Here is a 6000-nt window from a genome sequence, read left to right as displayed (position 1 = left end):
TAGAACTAGCCGAAATGGTTGTTAAATACGTGAAAGCAGCTGTTATTGAACTAGAAACGGTGGATTTTATAGCAGCGGTAGTGTTGAAAGCGGAAAATAAAATCTTTTGGTTATGGTTGGGAAGTGGGTTACGTATTGTTGAGCATATATATGGCGGGATAAAATTGTATAGAAGATTACGGTAAAAGGGGAAGGTGAATACAAAGTGAAACTACTGCTAAAAACAGAAAGAGAAAATAAAGAGAAATAAGACGACAGGAAAGATTTCGAAATGCAAAGGCGCCAATAACAAACGTAATTGTTGGGTTCAAATTAATGATATGGTTATAATAGAAGGGAACATTCCACGAAGGAAAAATATACCTAAAAACAAAGATGATGTGACTTACCAAATGAAAGTGCTGGCAGGTCGACAGACACAAACGAACACAAACACACACACAAAATTCAAGCTTTCGCAACAAACTGTTGCCTCATCAGGAAAGAGGGAAGGAGAGGGAAAGACGAAAGGATGTGGGTTTTAAGGGAGAGGGTAAGGAGTCATTCCAGTCCCGGGAGCGGAAAGACTTACCTTAGGGGGAAAAAAAGGACGGGTACACACTCGCACACACACACATATCCATCCACACATATACAGACACAAGCAGACATATTTAAAGACAAAGAGTTTGGGCAGAGATGTCAGTCGAGGCAGAAGTGCAGAGGCAAAGATGATGTTGAATGACAGGTGAGGTATGAGTGGCGGCAACTTGAAATTAGCGCAGATTGAGGCCTGTTGGATAACGGGAAGAGAGGATATATTGAAGAGAAAGTTCCCATCTCCGGAGTTCGGATAGGTTGGTGTTAGTAGGAAGTATCCAGATAACCCGGACGGTGTAACACTGCACCAAGATGTGCTGGTCGTGCACCAAGGCATGTTTAGCCACAGGGTGATCCTCATTACCAACAAACACTGTCTGCCTGTGTCCATTCATGCGAATGGACAGTTTGTTGCTGGTCATTCCCACATAGAATGCATCACAGTGTAGGCAGGTCAGTTGGTAGATCACGTGGGTGCTTTCACACGTGGCTCTGCCTTTGATTGTGTACACCTTCCGGGTTACAGGACTGGAGTAGGTGGTGGTGGGAGGGTGCATGGGACAGGTTTTACACCGGGGGCGGTTACAAGGGTAGGAGCCAGAGGGTAGGGAAGGTGGTTTGGGGATTTCATAGGGATGCCCATCTCATTACTTTTCTCACACACCGCGTATATATTGTTATCCGTGTATAACTTGTATGGGTGGTTAACATATCAGTTTTTAGGTGGTTTTCAGTGATTACGTTAAATGTGTTTGTGTTGCGAGACTTGACGTATGTGGAAGAGAAGTTAATATTCGTACTATGGTTATTAAACGATCATTATTAGCTGCAATTTTCTATTTTGTTGAATGTGTATCAGAAAAGGATTAGCATGAGGCACTGCTACATGAGAATGTATTCAAATTTCAAGACATGTTTACCATTAACTGAATTTGGTGCTTCATGGTGGGCAACTCAAGTGGCTGGACAAAACAGTTAGGCGTCCAAAGTCTTTCGACTATTACTGACTTTTGTCTATCAGGAAACCATCGCCACAGGATCTATAGCAGCACACTGCCTCTCCTTAAAATGTCTCACTGTTATACTCCCCTTGACTGTTAGTTTCCCAGGCCATTTTTTGGTTATCCACTGTCCCAGGTGTGGCCTGAGTGACCGCTACAGTTAAACAGCCTTAAAAATTGCATTCAGCAACCTCAGTGTAACAGTTCAGATTTATATAAAAGGTTACATTAATAGCACACAAAAATGTTTATTCAAATAAACTTTAAACTTTATTTTTACGAAAAAAAGTGTTTAAACAGAAAACCACTCAAAATGAACATATCAGTACATGATAATGTTACGCAAACTCAAATACTCTGCATTCCAAATTTTACTTTTTGCTATATTTTTATGGTTTATTACATGTAATAATAAAAACATGAAAAACTCCCACAAAACATTTTTTAAAATTACGCTAGTATTTTTTAGGTGTTTCGTTTCTTCCTTGCGGCCGTTGTGCCCGAGAGACTAAGAGAATGCACACGATGGACAGATGAGAGACATCAACGGTAATTATAGGGTGTTTCAACCTCGCTGAACGAGAAGACGACCAGGACATTCCGCCTTCTGGCTGCTGTGGACACCCCCCGAGAAAAAAGAAAAATAGAAAAAAAAGAATTACAAGTAAATACGTAAGAACAAAATTACCAACAAATAAAACCCTTTCCTTTATCCTTTTCTTTTTTGAATAAAATATTAAGAGACACAAAAAGAAGCGGTTCTAGGCGCTTCGGTTCGGAACCACGCGACTGCTACGGTCGCAGGATCGAATCCTGCATCGGACATGGATGTGTGTGATGTCCTTAGGTTGGTTAGGTTTAGTTAGTTCTAAGTCTAGGGGACTGATGACCTCAGATGTTAAGTCCAGTAGTGCTTAGAGCCATTTGAACAATTTTTTTCGTTTCTTCCTCAGAGGTTTACTTTGCACTCGCTGAAAATTTTTTAAGAAATTTCAACTCAGATTGGCTTCTTGCAACAGTGGCAAATATAATCCATCTTTTCTGTGTCACAGGTGGAGCATGTCCTACGTTTTTCCAATCGTTCTACAACTTCCACTCTTGGTTCTGCTACACCCAAAACATGGTTAAGGATGCACGAAGTTCAAAGGGTATGTGACACTTGTTGACTAATTTTTTATCTGTGGTGTCACCAACGAGTTTACAAGCTTCTTCAAAAATTAAAACGGTTCTCCTGAGTATTGTGTCTATAGCAATTGCGAAGGACAGAGGCATTCACACCATTTAGCCCAGCTTGCGGAAAAACAATGTCATTGGCCATCGTTTCGACGAGCAGCGACTTTTGTTTCGACCTAATGTATTTGTAGCAGAGCCTTAGCTAAAGATTCAGTCTCAACACTTCTGTCCTCCATCACCTCCATCATTTGTTGCATTCAAGGAATTCACAAGTGGCAAAATAAATTCGTCTTCACTTTCGCATTGTTCCCATATTGTATTACGTCCACTTTCAATTTAGTTGGCACTATTTGATTCAACATCGCTTTCTAGACTGTCCTCAGCCATTTTAAAACGGTATCCATCTAAACTTTTCGTTATGGGCTCAGTACCCAGGCCTTCGTCTACATTAATTTATTACATCGCAGAGCAGCAGGGAATAGACCTATAATTTGTAGGAAGGAAACTGCTTAGGACACTGAGATTTATGAGAGTTATTGTCTAGTAAAGGATTACCTAACTTTCGTTAAAAGGAGCCTTCTCATTTTGTTTGTTTGTTTTATGATTCCATACCTCAGTCAATCAATAAAAACGGAACCCTTACAGGATCACTTTGTTGTGCGTCCGTCTGTGTGTCCGTTCGACTATGAAAAGCCCATTTTTTTAGGAACGGGTAGACGCATCAAGTCGAAATTTATGACACTTACTGAGATCTTCTGTCGCTTGCTGGTGTAAAAATTGAAGCTTCTAAGTCACTGCAATCAAAGGAGACGGCCATTTATGCCACATATTTTGTTTACTCGCAAACTCTCTCGCGAAAACCTACATTGTACTTCCGGTTGACCTAGACTCATGAAACTTGCAACAAGCAAGGTTTCACAGGAAAACCAAAGGAATTCATCCGAAAATTGTTAATTTGTAATTTTGTCAAACGAAAAAAATATTGTTTGCCATTTGTTGTCAGGCTGTCTGTCCATCCGTCTGTTAAGACTCCTTTATCTCAGAAACGAGTAGACGTATCAAGTTGAAATTTATGTAACATACTAAGGTCTATAGTCCTTTGGCTGTGTAATAAACGGGAACTTCTGAGTCAGTGCAGTCGAAAGATACGGCCATTATGTCACATTTTTTGATACTTGCAAACTCACTCAACAAAACCATAGGGTACTTCAAATGGTTCAAATGGCTCTGAGGACTATGGGGCTCAACTGATGTGGTCATCAGTCCCCTAGAACTTAGAACTACTTAAACCTAACTAACCTAAGGACATCACACACATCCATGCCCGAGGCAGGATTCGAACCTGCGACCGTAGCAGCAGCGCGGCTCCGGACTGGAGCGCCTAGAACCGCACGGCCACCGCGGCCGGCCTAGGGTACTTCCTGTTGGGCTAGAATCATGAAATTTGGTAAGAAGGTTTCGAAGTACAAGTAAAGGGAAAAATCCGAATTATTAATTTGTAATTATATCACACGAAAAAATTATTTCTTTTGTCATTTGTTATCAGACTTCGAACATGAAATTAAACATTCTCAGATCTTGGTATCCCTGGGATCGATATCTTGCGAAATTCAATATCGATAACAAGTCAAAATAGTCGAGATTCTCGTTTCCGTAATCGATTAACTGCCTACATACATAATTAAGTCTGTACGGAACTCTCAGTACGCGAGTCCTACTCGCATCTGGTCAATTTTTCCCACCCAATCAGAGCTATCTTCGCAGATGACGTTTCCGACCATATTAAATGGTCATGTTCAGATCCAGATGCTGTACAGGAGGACCTTGCGGTGTAATTTGTGTGCAGCAACTGGATCATAAGACGGAATTTTTTTTCCACTATGTGACTTAACTTCTAAGGTCATCAGTCCCCTAGAACTTACAACTAATTAAACCTAACTAACCTAAGGACATCACACACAACCATGCCCGAGGCAGGATTCGAACTTGCGACCGTAGCGGTTGCGCGGTTCTAGACTGTAGCGCCTAGAACCGCTCGGCCACCACGGCCGGCTAAGATGGAAATATTAGACTGTGAAACGTAACTGTGATTGAGTTGAAAAAAAAAGGACACGTTTCAACTACCGCTATTTTAGAAATAACGGTCGTTTCCATACGATATATAAAAATTACGTAGTACCTTGTAAAATTCTGCCACGTCCCTTCCAAATTGCAAATCATCCATCTGTATGTTCACAGTGTAAACAAAATTTCAGAAGAATACTGCCTGGACTACAAACGTTTCACGTTTGTCACCAAAAACGTTATATTCCATCCCCTGAAAAATTTCAGTGCCTTAGGCCAGTGGTCGGAAAACTGTGCTTTAGCCCCTTGAGTGGCTCTTCCACAAAATTCCACTTGAGGGCGCGCACGTACAGTGCAACTGATGGTTCATAGCTCTTACGAGAAGGACTAAAACTGTAGTTAAAATACGCGTCCCTACGGTTGGCAATTCCATCGAAGCGCTTTCCATTCCCCCTAACGTCCCCCCCAGCAGCAGCGTTAAGCAGGTTTGGTGCTGCGAAGTTGCAATCGGCATCTAAGCGCGGAAGGCGCCACGATTCATGCAGAAGTTGATTTAGCCGGTCAGTCAGCAGTCCAGTTGTGCAGTGGTTAGTGCTGTAATCGCGTCATCAAATCTCGCAAGGGCGACAAATGTACGAGTATCTACCTGAAGCATGCAGTTACCTGTATTTTCCAACCAACTGCAATCTCTACGGTATTTTTATCATCGATCTAAGACTTGTAATTATTTTGCCTTGGTAGTTTTATTAATATAAATAAAACCGTTTCAGGTACACTGTTTGACACGGCAAAAAAGAAGAAGCAAAGAAAAAGGGAAGACAAAAATCGCCATCTTAAAGCTAAACAGACCGAGACTTCCGCGTTTATTCGAAACTTAAACGGTCTTCCGATCTGTCTTATTTGCTAAGACACATTGTCTCATGGCAAGGAAACAGATTTGGAAAAACATTTCACATCTTAACAGGTGTAATTTAGTGCTAAAATGCTGTCGGTGATGTAAGGAAGAAAAACAGTTGAGAAACTTAAAAGGAGTCAAGTAAAATCAAGTTCTTCATTTAATTACTGAATGCAGTCTTCTAGCATGGTTAATACGGCAAATATTGTGCTTAACCAAGAGATGCTAAGACAGAAAAACCGTATACAGATGGCGAATATACAGGGTTATTACAAATGATTGAAGCGA

This window comes from Schistocerca cancellata, chromosome 1 (genome assembly GCF_023864275.1).
Source record: "Schistocerca cancellata isolate TAMUIC-IGC-003103 chromosome 1, iqSchCanc2.1, whole genome shotgun sequence".
NCBI classification, from domain to species: Eukaryota; Metazoa; Arthropoda; class Insecta; order Orthoptera; family Acrididae; genus Schistocerca; species Schistocerca cancellata.
Note: the sequence above shows the minus strand (reverse complement) of the source record.